Source organism: Lynx canadensis, chromosome C1 (assembly GCF_007474595.2).
Source record: "Lynx canadensis isolate LIC74 chromosome C1, mLynCan4.pri.v2, whole genome shotgun sequence".
Lineage (NCBI taxonomy): Eukaryota > Metazoa > Chordata > Mammalia > Carnivora > Felidae > Lynx > Lynx canadensis.
This window is the reverse complement of record NC_044310.1, coordinates 167,921,117-167,935,515: the sequence shown is the minus strand read 5'-3', so window position 1 is coordinate 167,935,515 and position 14,399 is coordinate 167,921,117. Positions and strand designations below refer to the sequence as shown.

Here is a 14,399-nt window from a genome sequence, read left to right as displayed (position 1 = left end):
TCAAGTCCTTTTCCATTTTGTAATAGGGTTACTTAGCTTTTTGCTATTGAGTTGTGGGAGTTCAGTTGTGGGAATTCTTTATATGTTTTGGACATTAAACCCTTATCAAATACATGGTTTGAAAATATTTTTTCCCATTCTGTAGGTTATCTTTTCACTTTGTTGATGGTTTCCTTTGCTGTACAGAAGCTTTTTTGTTTGGCGTAGTCTTGCTGGTTTATTTTTTTATTTTGTTGCTAGTGCTTTAGGTGTCATATCCAAAATATCATTACCAAGACCCATTCAGGAATCTTTATTCCTATATTTTCTTCTAGGAGTTGCATGGTTTCAGGTCCTACATTTAACTCTTTAATCCATTTTGACTTACTTTTTGTGACTGGCATAAAATATGGGTCCAGTTTAATTCTTTTACATGTGAATATCCAATGATGCCATTTATTGAAAAATCTGTCCTTTTTCCATTGAACACTGTCCACTCCCTTATCAAAGATATACTTTGCTTTATTTTTGAGCCTTCAATTCTGTACCATTAGTCTATTTGTCTCTATTTATGCTGATATCATACTGTTGGGTTGACTACAGTTTTATTGAATAACTCGAAATTAGGAAGTGTAATGCCTCCTGCTTTCTTCTTTCTCAGGATTTGGGGATAGGAGTGTTTTTTCTACTTCTGTAAAACATGCCATTGGAATCTTGATAGAGATTGCACTGAATTTATAGATGGTTTTTGGTATTGTTGACATTTTAGCAATAGTAGTTCTTTCAATCCATAAACACAGGACATCTTTCCATTTATATGTCTCTTCTTCAATTTTATTTATTAATGTCTTATAGTTTTCAGAATTGAGATCTTTCACCTCAAACTTATTTCTAGGTATTTTATTGTTTGATGTTATTATAAATAAGACTGACATTTCTTCTTCAGAAATGTCACTACTAGTGATAGAAATGCTATTTATTTTGTATATTAATTTAGTATTCTGATTATTTACTGAATCCATTGATTAGTTCTAACAGTTTTTTGGTTGAGTCTTTAGGATTTTCTTCATATAAAATCATGTCATCTGCAAAAGAAATAACTTTTCCTTTTCCTTTCCAATTCTGATACTTTTCATTTATTTTTCTTGTCTGATTGCACTAAGATTTCCAGTATTCTGTTGAATAGGAATTGTAAAAGTGGGCAGATTGTCTTTTTCCTGGCTTTTAGAGGAAAAGCTTTCAATCTTCTACCATTAAGCATGTTAGCTGTGAGCTTGTCATATGTGACCTTATTATGTTGAAATAAATTCCTTCTATGCCTTTTAGAATTTGTTTAGAATTTTTATCATGAATGGACATTGAATTTTGTCAGATGCTTTTCTGTGTCTATTGGAATGATCATGAGTCTTTTCTTTTATTCTATTAATGCAATATATCACACAATTGATTTGCATACGTTGAACTAGTCTTGTATTCCAGGGATAAATCCTACTTGATCATGGTGAATAATTTTTTTAATGTGCTGCTGAATTTGGTTTGCTAGTATTTTATCTAAAAATTTTATGTCTATACTCATCAGGGATATTAGCCTGTAGTTTTCTTTTAGTGTACCTTCCTGGTTTTGGTATCAGGACAATGTTTCTTAAAATGAGTTAGGAAGTGCTCCTCCTCTTCGATTTTTTGAAAGAATTTGCGGGCTGATGTTAATTATTTTTTAAATATCTGGTAAAATTCACCAGTGAAGCCATCTGGGGTTCTGGGCTTTTCTTTGGTGGAAGATTTCTGATTATTGATTCAATCTCCTACCTAGTAATGGGTCTATTCAGTTTTTCTATTTCTTCCCAATTAGTCTTGATAAGTTGTATGTTACTAGGAATTCTTTTTCTTCTAGGTTGCCCAGGTTGTTGCATATAATTGTTCACGGTAGGAACTTATACTTTGAGTTTCTGAATTAGCAGTTGTAATGTCTCCTTTTTCACTTTTAAGTTTGTTGATCGGGTCCTTTCTCTTTGTTTCTTGGCTAGTCTAGCTAAGGGTTCATCAATTTTATCTTTTAAAAGAACCAACTCTTAGTTTGGTTAATCTTTTCTTCTTCTTTTTTTTTTTTTTTACTATTCTCTATTTATTTCTACTATAATATTTATTATTTCCTTTCTTCAGTTTGTTTGTTCTTCTTTTCTAGTTCCTTAAGGCATAAAATTAAGTTACTTCTTTGGGATCTTTCTTGCTTCTTAATGTAAGGAGTTTATTGTTACAACTGTTTTGCTGCATCGCATAAGTTCTAGTATATAATGTTTCTGTTTTTGTTTGCCTCAAGAAATTTTATTTACCCTTTAATTTCTTTTTTGAGCCACTGGTTGTTCAGGAGAGTGTTAATTTCCATGTGTTCATAGTTTTCCAGTTTTATTTTTGTTGTTGGTGTCTAGTTTCATGCCATTGTGGTCAGAGAAGATACATGGCATGAATTTAGTCTTATTGAATTTTCTAAGACTTGTTTTCTGGCCTAACGTATGGTCTGTCCTAGAAAATTGTTCCATTTGAACTTGAGAAGAATGTGTATTCTGCTCTTATTGGATAGAATGTTCTGTATATGTCTGTTAGATCCATTTGGTCTAGAGATCCATTTGGGCTATAGGTCTGGATGACCTATCCATTGTTAAGAGTGGGGTATTAAAGTTCCCAACTATTAGTATATTACTCTTTATTTCTCCTTTTAGCCCTGCAAGTTTTTGCTTTATATATTTAGGTGTTGACCATTCAGCCCATAAATATTTACAATTGTTGTATGTTGACATACTGACCTGTTTACCATTGTATAATGACCTTCTTTGTCTCTTTTTACCATTTTTAAAGTTTATTTTGTCTGATATAAGTATAGCTCCTCTTTCTTTCTTTTGGTTACCATTTGCTTGAAATGTCTCCATCCCTTCTCTCAGTCTATATGTGTTTTTAAGGCTAAAGTGAATCTCTTGTAGGCAGTATATTGTTGGATATTATTTTTTTATCCATTCAGACTTTATCCATTCAGTCTTTTGGTTGGAGAATTTAATCTGTTTACATTTAAAATAATTCCTGTAAAAAAATAAAATAATTCCTGTAAGATAAAGACTAACTATTGCTACTTACTTAATTGTTTCCTGGTTGTTTTTCAGATTCCTTGTTTTTTTTTTTTTTTCTTATCCGTGCTGTGTATGTGTGTTTGTGTGTGTTGATATCTTTTGGTATCAATATGCTTTGACTTCTTTATCATGTTCTTTTGTGTAAGGCCTTGTAAGGCAGGTCTGGCAGTAGCAAACTTCCTCAGCTCTTGTTTGTTTGGGTATATCTTTATATTTTTATCTCTCCTTCATTTCTGAAGGACAAACTTACTGGGTACAGGATTCTTGATTGACAGTTATTTTTTTTCCAATATGTCATCCCATTCTATTCTGGCCTGAAATGTTGCTATTGAGAAATTTGCCAATAGTCTTATGGGGGTTCCCTTATGTGTAACTTCTCTTGCTGCTCTTAAAGTTTTTTGTCTTTGACTTTTGACAATTTAATTATAACGTCTCAATGTAGCCCTATTTGAGGTCATTTAGGCCTCATGGATTTGGATGTGCAGTTCTGTTCCCAGGTTTGAGAAGTATTCAGTTATTATTGCTTTGAATATACTTTCTGTCCCTTTCTCTTGCTCTTCACCTTCTGGAATTCCCATAATGTGAATATTGCTTCTTTGCATTGTGTCCCATAATTCCTGAAGGCTTTCTTTACTTTTTCATTCTTTTTTCTTTTTGTCTTCTCTAACTTCAAATTTTCTATTTTCTATTTTCCAGGTTGCTGATTCATCTGCATGGCCAAGTCTACTTTGAAAGCCCCCTATTGAATTCTTCAGTTCAGTTGTTGTATTTTTCAATTCTAGGATTTTTGTTTGATGTTTATAATTTCCTTGGTGAACATCTTGTTTTGTTCATGTGTTGTTTCCTAATTTTGTTTAGTTGTCTATGTTTTCTCGTAGTTCATTAAACTTCCTTAAAAGGATTATTCTGAATCTTTGGCAGTTCACAGATCACCATTTCTTTAGGGTCAGTTTTTTTTTTTTCTTTTTTTTTCAACGTTTATTTATTTTTGGGACAGAGAGAGACAGAGCATGAATGGGGGAGGGGCAGAGAGAGAGGGAGACACAGAATCGGAAACAGGCTCCAGGCTCTGAGCCATCAGCCCAGAGCCCGACGCGGGGCTCGAACCCACAGACCGCGAGATCGTGACCTGGCTGAAGTTGGACGCTTAACCGACTGCGCCACCCAGGCGCCCCTAGGGTCAGTTTTAAGAAAACTTTTTTAAGCTTTCTTTTGTGGTATTATATTTACCTGATTTTTCATGATCTTTGATTTATTATACTTATATCTATGCATTTGAGTAATGGGGCTCCTCTTCCAGACATTATAGGCTTGCTTTGGCGGAAAATCTTCCACCAGCCAACTCAGTTTGGGTTTCTGGGTGTTTCTGTTAATAATGTCCGTAAATAGGCAGGGGCTATACTATGGTCTACTTTTGAGCAAGACAACTGTTTGAGCGCGGAAGATGGAGATAAGAGAGTGTGCCACCACAGTTATATATGAATGTTAGCTTAGTTCCCTACCCAAGGGAAGCCATAGGATGGGCTCTGACATCTCTTGGACTCTCTAGTCAGGCTTATGAGACTGTCAGGACTGGTACTATAGTTCAGTAATAGAAGGGGCTGTGAATAAGCTTCCTTGCCCTGGCAGGGGAGCAGGCCAGGACTCAGGGCCTATATAGGTTGTCTTTGGAGGTCCAAATCAGGCCCGAGTGTGAATTCCTTGGTCAGAATGTCACTGGTTTTGCTCTGCAGATGGGGAAGCCACAGGCTGTGCTCTCTGTTCTAGTGCCACTATACATAGGGCTACTGAACGGGCTATATAGTTTCCTGTGTGCTCTGGTCAGGTCTTTGGTCAGACCAGTAGAAGGTTATATTCAGTAGTAAGTGGGGCTCTAAATTAGATTCCCTTCTCAGGCACAGTGAAAGTAGTTTTAAAACAAGTAAAGCTTTTTGTTTTCTTAACTCAATCCAACCTGCACCCCAAGTTTCCTTGTTGAACTGGGCCACTGGCTTTGTTCTGCAAACTATCAGCTGTGCCTGCCCTTCTCTTGGCTTGAGTGCCACTGGGCTGCACAGTTTCTAGGAGTTGTTGGCAGCCCTTCTGGTCAGATGGGACTGGGACACACCCTCCAGAGTGGGTGGGATTCTCAGCTCCCTTGCTTGGGCTGGAGGGGAAGTGACCACTCCAAGCTACTCTTAATTTCCCAAATAGGCTCTATGGTCAGGAGCTACCCTCAGCCTTGGTTAGGATTTAATTCCACTGACCTAGCATGAGAACATTCCATGCTCCTTATTCTTGGAGTGATCAGCTTTGCTCACCTACCTCCTGGCTGCAGTGTCACTGGACCACACAGCAGTTAGGAGTTGCTGCCAGACATTCCGTTCAGATGGGGCTGGAATATGCTCTCCACAGCAAGTAGGGCTATGCTATGACTCAGCATTTTGTCTTGGTGTAGGGTAAACTGGGCTCTATGGCCAGCAAAAGCCCTCATTTGAGAATCTGAATCAGACAGATCTACACCCTGCCAAGTTTCCTGGTCAGAGTGTCCTCCTCACTTGGTTCTGCAGACGAGCAAAACCACTTGTTGGGAATACTACTTGAGCACTGCAGGTAGAACTCAGTCTGCCAGGATCCATGTGCTGGTTGTTGCAAGCCACCTCACTTTTTCTGTCACGAATTCCCAGAGGTTGAGCCCTGTAATCCCACGGTACAGGATCAGAATAGGAGCTCCCATAAAGCAACCTGCAATCCCGGGAGTGTATGGTTGGCCCCCGCAGGGCTATCTTCTCTCACTGGGGGAACTGGAGGTTCAGGGGAGACCACTTTGTGTGGTGTGGAGCTGGCTGGGGGAGTGGGCAATGTGGTTAACGTACAGCCACTTCTCTTACCCTTCTAATGTGGTCAGTCTTCGTGACTGTGGTCATGGGGTACTTCAACCTCACCTCAAATTCTAGGATTCTATCAGTGGTGCCTTATTCTTGAAGAGTTGTCAGTTGTTTTTCTTGCAAGGGGAAGCAAAGTCAGGAACAACCTGTGTTGTCATCTTGGTGACATCACTCCCTAGTCACATTTCCTTATAGCCACAATTCAGTTACTTTGGTAGTCTATCAGTAAAAAGTACTTAATATTTTCCAAATAATGTAATACCATCAGGTACTATTATTACTTTATTTACATTTTATCAATATTCCATCACGTACAAAATAAAATAAAAGAGGAGTTACAGGGGGGATTATTTATGGGCTCTAGTTAAGTACAATCTGTTACTCTACATTTACCTTTTTAATAGGAAATCATTTACCTAAATTAAAAAATTTCTTTGGTAGTTGAAAAAGTAATCAGAATCTATGTCAATATACTTATGCAAGATGCAGTCTAAATGAAAACAAGTAACAAAATAATCTCGAGAAACTGAAATCCCTGAATTTTTCAGAGTTTTTCCCAGTTGGCATATTTCACTGTACTATTCTATATTATTTAGAATTAAGATACTAACCTGTCATATTGATTATGTAAGGTTTTTCATTTTTATAACTCATCATCTAATTTTAAAATAATCTTTGTGTATGACAGAAATGAAAAATAATATTTAAAGATAGTAACCATGAATAAAATTTGGCAATCCCCACCCTACAAACTTATTCTGAAATGTTGTAAACAGATGAACATCTAGCTATATTGTTTTCATCTCTAATAATCTACATAATAAAAATGATTGACTGAAAGAAATTCACAACTTTATTTCTATTTGCAAATCATAAAATATACCATATTAAGCAGACTATATCTATTAGACTAGGTTGAAAGATAATAATAAAGTATTTGCTACTGTGCCTAAGAGACCTTTGCAGATGTAATTTTTATTTTGAGAGAGTCTACTCATATTTTATGTATGCTCACAGCAAAGGGCTGAAATATACAAATTATATACACATACATGCACACACAGCTAACTACATGCATCTGATTTTTAAATGCATATGTACTTATTGATGGACTCATAAGGAAGAGTTTCTCTACTCCAAAGCATATGGATTTTTTTTTTTTTTTTTTTTTTTTTTTTTACAAAACAGGACAACTAAGGTGCAGTGAACTCCAATTACTTGGGAGTTTGTGGGAAGAAATGCTGTGAAAAAAGCATCCTGACTATCACATTATACAGCCAGTGATCTTTACTGTTATTTAAGTATTTAGTTTTAAAAATGTATCACTTTTATCCTAGGATAAGATATTTAAAAAGTAAACCATTTTTAGAGTTCATCTAACTATGTCAGAATGAAACAATAATTTACACTTTGAATGCAGATGATGACATCACATCTTGATTCTCTTAACCCTACATTCTCCAAAAATCATTGGTCCAGTTCACATCACCTAAGACATATTTTTATAAAGTTGGATTAAATTATTCTTCAATAGTAATGTAATTAGGGTTAGGGTAACTAAACTAGTGTTTAGGGTAAACACTAAAAACCAAAGCTTAATATTCATAATTTAGTAGCATCCACATTCCTAGCCATTTCCCTCTTTAGCTTTAAAATTAATTGCTTTCTGAATAATATGATTGCTCATATCTTATCATATTACTCATATCATATGGAATACTCAAATATTTGGACACAGGAGGCATATTCATCCTATGTGCCTCCACAAACATAAGTACAGACTATATATATGCTTCTCGTACCAGGTTATAGTTGGCATTTTATTTGTATACTCCTCTCCCCTGCAATAGACTGCAAATTCTAGAGACAGAGATTATAACTCTTTTAATCACTACTGATCACTATTTTAGTACAGGTATATAACTAGTAATCAATATAATTTTGTTGAACTTTTATTCATTCATTAAACAAATACTTATCAATGCCTTCTGTGGGCACTGTGATGGGCAATAAACATTCTGACATGAACGTAACTAAGAAGCTCATAGTGTAATAGAGGAAACAAATAAAATGGTATGACAAGGGCAACAACATAAAAGTACATCATTTATAAAAATCTCAAAAAAGAAGGAGGACTTAATTCTCTCTGTTAAAGTCTATAAAAGCTTCCAGAAAGAAGTGACACCTGAGCTGGATTTTCAACAATGAATGGGCTTCTGTCAGGCAGAATATGGAGCAAGATGTGACAGAATTCTAAATAAATGGTGCAGTATTTGAAAAAGCACATTGGACATGATGATAAAAGTTGACACAGCCTATATCCCTGAAACATAAAATAAATCAGTTCTTAGAGTATGTGGCAGTTCTCACTCCACAAAGAGTGAATTCTCACTCCAAAAATTCCGTCAACATCTCCTTGATATTGCTGTTACTTGATCCTAGTCTTTTATAATATCATCATTATTAGAGTTCTATTCTAATTTAGTCAGTATGTCCCATTTACCAGCATGAGGTAAAAAATTAAGTTACATTTATTTTATTCAAATTAAGTTTTTTGAGGCTCTTTTCCATTTTTTCAAAATCCTCTCATTATTGATTGCTCTTAGATCCCCAGGGATAATTTCTTAACCTGAAGGGTCGTCTTGGTTACTACCACCTCAGGGATAGAATCCCGGAAAGCATGTCCTGTCAGAGAACCGGCCTTGTTCCTGTTTGCTGTCCTGTGGCTGCCTAACACTGATAGCTGATACAGGTACAATTCCTGCCCTACTCAATAAAGTGTTTACTGCATCCATGCTTGGTCCTAGATGAAGGTATAAACAAGATAGTCTCATGCTTAGGTTTCATGGTTCCACATACCTCCCACTTGGGCTCCGGGTATGGAAATTATTTAATAACACATATCTTTCTCTTTATACACACATAACACACAACCCTTTTTTTTTTTCCCTCAAACAAGCCCAGATCTAGAGGAGTTTTCTATTTCACATGCTATTCCATAAACTACCTTATTGACTAGTTCCAGAAGGGCTAGAGGCCTTACCTCTTCCAGGTACACTGCTAATCACCATTTCCTATTTTCAGGTAAATGATATCTCTTCCTGTGAAACTCCTGAATCCAATCCACCTTCTCAATTCTTCCCAACTAAACTTCTTAAAGTATCACTATTCTGGTGCCAGTTAAATTCTGTTATTGGTTCTCTAGTGTACATTAAACTGTGGCCATACACAGCTTAGCATTCATGGGTTCCCATGTTCCAGGTTTTTGGTCATTCCACTGATAGCACACCCCTTTGTATAATTATACATTTAGATATGCTTCTAGCCATAAGAAATTAGACAACATCTACTTCTAATTCAACCATTTTACTTTGCTGGTGAGGAAGCAGACATGGAATTTCAAAGTTCTATTATGGAATTTACATATTCACCATTGTATATTCAATGCAAAGAAGAGTACCTGGCCTACAGAAAGTGCTCATTAAATATTTATTGCATGAATGAAGGTTCATCCATTAATTTTTCAGTTTACTTCCAAGGTATATATCAAAGTATATACAGAGAGACTGGACTCTCACAATACTCATACTGTATATTGAAACAAATAAAAAATATACATCTATCAATATTCACCAATATCAAAGTGTGTAAATGCAGAACAACTGTAATTCCCATATTACTAATAAGAAATATGTGTTGAACATTTTAGCATGTGTCAGGTATTCATCTAATACTGTACATGTATTAACTAATTTCATCTTCAAAACATTCCTTTACCACAGACCTTATTATGTCCACTTTACAAATGAGAAAAACAAAGCCTAAAGAAATTAAATACCAAGTACAATGAGAGAAGATGTAAGAAACTTTTCACTACATCTTGTGTAGGAGTAGATAATGTCACAACTAACTTCAACTTCTCTGGCCTAAGTATCTGATTGGGTGGAAATGCCAAAACAAAGATGGCAAATATCAAATGAACTCTTGGATTTGGAAGTGTGTACTTTCAGTGTTTGCTTTAGATTATTTTGTGTTAGAGGAAGCTCTAAGACATTCAAGAAGATATATGAAAATGACAATTGGTTAGAGGTGTACAGAAGTCTTGAGTGGGGAATATAAATCTAGGAATCATTGACTTACAATTTATAAAGTGTCCAGATATGACATATGTGCACGCACACACACACACATACACACACATGTCCAAACACACATATACACACATACTCAGATATTAATATATGAACTATGTCATGTTGAATATAATTTAGCCCACCTTCTAAATATATCATCTTATGACATTAAAGCTTGGGTATCTGTATCACTTAGGATTGATACTAGCTGCCTGTAATAGAAGCCAGGTTACAAATATTACTTAGATAACAAGTCTGTAAGTAGGTATTTTAGGGCCAATGAAGCTGTTAAGGGACCCATTAAGGACCCTTCCATCTAATGTTGCATTTGCATTTGTTGTGCTGTGCTATATTCTAGGCAGGAAGAAGAAGGAAGTGAGAAGAAGGAAGAGTAGTGTCTATATCAGGAAATTAAAACATTCTATATTGTTTCTATTGACTGGAATGTGTCACCTGGTCACCTCTATTTAAAAAAATAAAGGCAGCTGGGATATCATATTTTTACCTGAATATATTGTAACCCCAAATAAGATTCTTTTTTGTTAGGAAAGAGAGAGAGTAACTATCGGATAAACAACGGATGTTTCTGCCAGAGTCACAGAGTTTTAGCACTTGAATAGAATTTGAAACTGCCTAGCTAGCATAAACCCCTTCATTTTCTAGATGAAAACAGTAAGAAATTTGCTCCAGGTTACCAGGTGTGTAGGCAGAGTTGACAGGAAGTGAAGTTGGTAAGAACAGAACCTGGGTGTTCTGGCTCCTCATTCAGTGGCACACCCATCATACTACAATGCTGCATCAACTGCCTTAAGGTTTGTCATAACTGCTCTATTAACCTTATCCCAGAGCCTTTCATTTCCTGCTCAGCTCATAGTTCTCTATGCAAATGGCCACTATCATACTCAGTATACTCTATTGTAATTATTTGTTTGTGTGCCTATTTGCCCTATAAATTGGAAATAGCCCCTGGAGCAGCCATTGTGACTTACTCATCTTCATTTCCCTGCTCCTTCCCCTCAGGGTCTCAGAGAACACTCAGCGTGTTGCACACAGTTAATAGGTTCTTGTTAAACGCATTAACCTGACACAGAAAATATAACTTCAGGATATTTTAGTGGTTTCTGATGGAAGAATATTAAGCATTCTTATGATATGGAATTTTACCCCAATAGCCTCTAAGTCATTGGTGAATATCATCATTATTATAATCTTAACAATCATAGATCTTAGGGCTAGTAAAAAATCAGCTGATTTACTCCCCATGTTCTCATACAGTCTTGTTTTATCAGAATCAACTAGGGACTAGAGACATTACATTGCCCAACTTCACTGGATCAAGCCAAGAGTCCTCCTTCTTAGGGCATTTATTGTTGTTTTTCAATACAAATGTAATGTACTGATAAATTCATTTCCAAACCTTAAATAATGATATATTCCACTTTCATATTTTATATGTTCAAAGTCTAAAGGGGTCTATTCTATTTTAGAATACTGACCCTTTGATATATCTCTAGGTGAAGAAGATACAAAGGTTTTCACATGTTGGCTATTGTAAATGGACAACAAAAAAGAGATCCAAAATTTATTATCAAGATTAAACTTGAGGTTTTCCACTTCTAGGGATGATACTCATAATACATTTTTAGCATTCCTCCAGGGCAGCTTAGATATCCTACTTTCTATTTGTAACTGGGAAAATAGAGGTTAAGATAAAGGCCAGAGCAACTGTCAGAAACCATTAGTTTTGCTACTCTATAAACATCCATTTGCTTAAATTACATTGGCTCTTAGCATCCACACTTTTACTATATGTAACATGGCCAATGCTATTTTCTCAGCACTTTACTCATTTGAAAATGAGAACGTGCATTTTATATGATTAAATAAATTATACCAGGCTAGCATATGACACATAGTCCTTGTCCCCAAGACCTAAATGAAATCAGGGAACCCTATTAAGAGCTAGAAAATAGACATAAAGACAATCAGGTGCAGAAGTAAACATGAGCTCATGTATTTCTCATATTGTATATGTCAAATATATCTTACCTATTAATAGCAATCTTCATATTTTTGTTGTATGTAGTCATGTGAGCTCTATTCCCCTGGGACATGAACTTCACTTAATATAAATTTGTTGAATAAAAGTGATTCATGTTTCTTCATCAATTTAGTGCAACTTACAGAGAGAGGAAAAATTTTGGAAGTTATTTGAACAATGAGAGATTGTTACTTAAGTCAAACAGGATCAGATGAAGCTTACATATGTCCCTAATATATCCATAGGGTTAGAGCCTAGGCTTCTGTTTACAAAATACATTCTCATTTGCCTACTTGATTCAATCCAACTATTTCTAAAACCTCAAGATATAAAAAAAGAACAAGTTTTCTTACTTCTAGATGAGAAAAATGAGGCTCAGAGAAGTTATGCAGTCTGCCCAAATTTTTATAGCTACTAAGACCCAGAACTGGGAGTCAGAGCTCCGTCCCGCTTGCTCTGGGTTTCTTTTACTTCACTGTCTTTTCCTGTTGTTAGAAATGCAGTGATGGTGTTACAATACACATTGTAAGAGCCAAGCTGATACTTCATAGATTTGTTTTAAAAAAAAAAAAAAACTTAAGTCTTTATCTATTTATTTTGAGAGAGGAAGAGAGAGAGAGTGCACAAGTGGGGGAGGGCCAGGGAGAGAAGGCAAGAGAGAATTCCAAGCACGCTCTGTGCTGTCAGTGCAAAGCCCGAGGTGGGACTAGATCTCATGAACCCTGAGATCATGACCTGAACCGAAATCAAGAGTCTGACTCTTAACCAGCTGAGCCACCAAGGCACCCATAAAAATTATTTTTTAATCTAGTTTAGTTACTAAACAACTACACTCAAGACAGGTAATCATTTGAAACCTCAATCATTTGACAAAAGTACGAAATACCTGAACAGTAATTAGTTTGGCTACATAATTGCTACATTTAATAATTATTATGCTTTTTAATTCATAGTTTTCTAATATCTACCTATGTATTGCTGTGGGACAAAGAGACCCTTTTCTGTGATATGTGTGCCCTGTAATCCTGGCTTTAGATTGCTCCATGAAAAGCTGATTAGGAGTGGAACCCATTAAGGTCTACATTAAAATAACTGTGGGAAAATAATGACTCAGAAAACTGACACAGGGAGCTAAATGGAAAATAAATCCTTTAACCCCTGGTCATTCTTTTAAAAATGTATGTATTCCTTATGCAGGGATGTTTTAGAAGTCAGTTAAAAACTTACTTCAAAAAAGATTTATTGTGAATAATTCAGAACCTTCTTCCACACAGCACTGCTCTCTTGTACCCAACCTGCCATCCAAATAACAATATTATATATACTACCACTACCTTTATATTTGTATCTGTTTAGTGCTTTATAGCTGAAAAGAGAATTTTAACTTATTTCCTTGTTCTCTTTCTTTTTAGTTTGTGCATCCTTTCCCACCTATATACCACTGTATTTCTCCAGTCATCTCTTTTGTCTAAAATGTTAGCTCAGCATTTATTTGTTTATCAAAGTAGCAAAACATGTGTGTGTTTAGTTTTGAGAATATAGAGAAAGCCTAAGATCTTTAGCTAAGCAAGAAGACAAATGTCCTAAACGTCCTGCAATAAATTTCATGACAAAATATCCCATAAATCACCCAGGAGGTCCTCATTTTCTTGGATCATAAAGACTTGAGAATTTCAGAAATGTAGTGATGCTGTCATCATCCTTTGATACTCAAAGGTGACTCTTGTTACCTATGTCCTCATCTCTACCTGACGTTACACTTGAACAATGCTTAAAATTCTTGGTCCTTTCCATGCAGACCAGGCCCCGTTACTGTTAATGGCTGTCATCAAAGGATCTGGTTTATATGTGCCTTGATTTTCCATGCTATAAGTTCTGCTTAAACATTTGAACTCTGTATGTCAGGTTAGCGGACCTGCTGCCAATCTTCTCTTATCCCATAGCTCAATTCTCCTGATTGAAATTATGTAACCCTGTAATGTTTATTTCACTCATGCGCATTACTTAGTACTTATGTTTCTGTCCAACTTCCTAATTGTCTAAACTAGGACCGTGTACATAATGGGCCTGGGCAAGGGAAAAAACAAGTGGAAGCTTGACTTCAGGTGTCTCTTCTTCCTCAGTCTGAATGTTTCCTCTCATTCCAGTATTTGTGACCCCCCCAAAACACTCTTCCAATCAAAATCTGCTTTGAAGAAACAGTACTATAAATATGAATTAAATTCTTTTGTAAATGTAAGCTACCTTAATCAAAAGGTTT

General features: G+C 35.7%; 1 long non-coding RNA gene across 1 annotated transcript; it reads left to right on the top strand.

Annotated features, from left to right (window-relative positions):
* Positions 1-295: 295 nt before the first annotated feature.
* LOC115519964 lies at positions 296-9,831 on the top strand. Its single transcript, XR_003970645.1, has 3 exons — positions 296-372; positions 2,140-2,146; positions 9,819-9,831. It is a non-coding gene; the product is annotated as an uncharacterized LOC115519964 (long non-coding RNA).
* The last annotated feature ends 4,568 nt before the right edge of the window (positions 9,832-14,399 follow it).